Raw genomic sequence first — 646 nt, forward strand, 5'->3', positions numbered from 1 at the left:
GAAAGATCTTTTGTTTCCCTTATCATCAAGGGAAAAGGAAGTTAAGCTACAGTGAGATATTTCCTACTGTCAGATTGGCAGAGGTCGAAAGCTTAGAATACAAAGTTGTTTGAGACGTAGTTGCCTTTTATACCTTGTGAGGTAAGGTATAAATTGATGGCATCGTTTTGGAGTGCAGTGTCTGTCTAAATTTTAAATGTGTGCACCCTTTGGCCAGCAGGTTCATTTTAAAAAAGCGATTGTGCAAATATGCTTGTTTGTGTGCGATGCGAGGCACTTAGTAGCTGTTTATGCACCGCTGCATTGTTTGTAAGAGCAACCCAATGCCAGCTGGCAGGAGACTGAGTGAATACAGTCAAGTCCATCACACAGTGGAGTATCGAGCCGCCGGCATGGAAAATGAGGAAACTGTTCATGTGCAGGGATGGATTTTAAGACCTATTATTAAGAGAAAAAAGCAACTAGAAGAATATATAAGACGTTAGCAATGCTACCTTTGCTTGTGGGGTGTCATGGGGGCCTGTAAGTTTAGGGAAGAAGACTTATTTTTTTATTTTTCACAGTATAGCATTTTGTGTAGTTTGAAAAAGTTTTAGCACATAAATATATTACTTATTAAAAATAAATAGGGAGAAGGGGATGGGTG

This window comes from Pteropus alecto, unplaced genomic scaffold (genome assembly GCF_000325575.1).
Source record: "Pteropus alecto unplaced genomic scaffold, ASM32557v1 scaffold34, whole genome shotgun sequence".
NCBI lineage: Eukaryota > Metazoa > Chordata > Mammalia > Chiroptera > Pteropodidae > Pteropus > Pteropus alecto.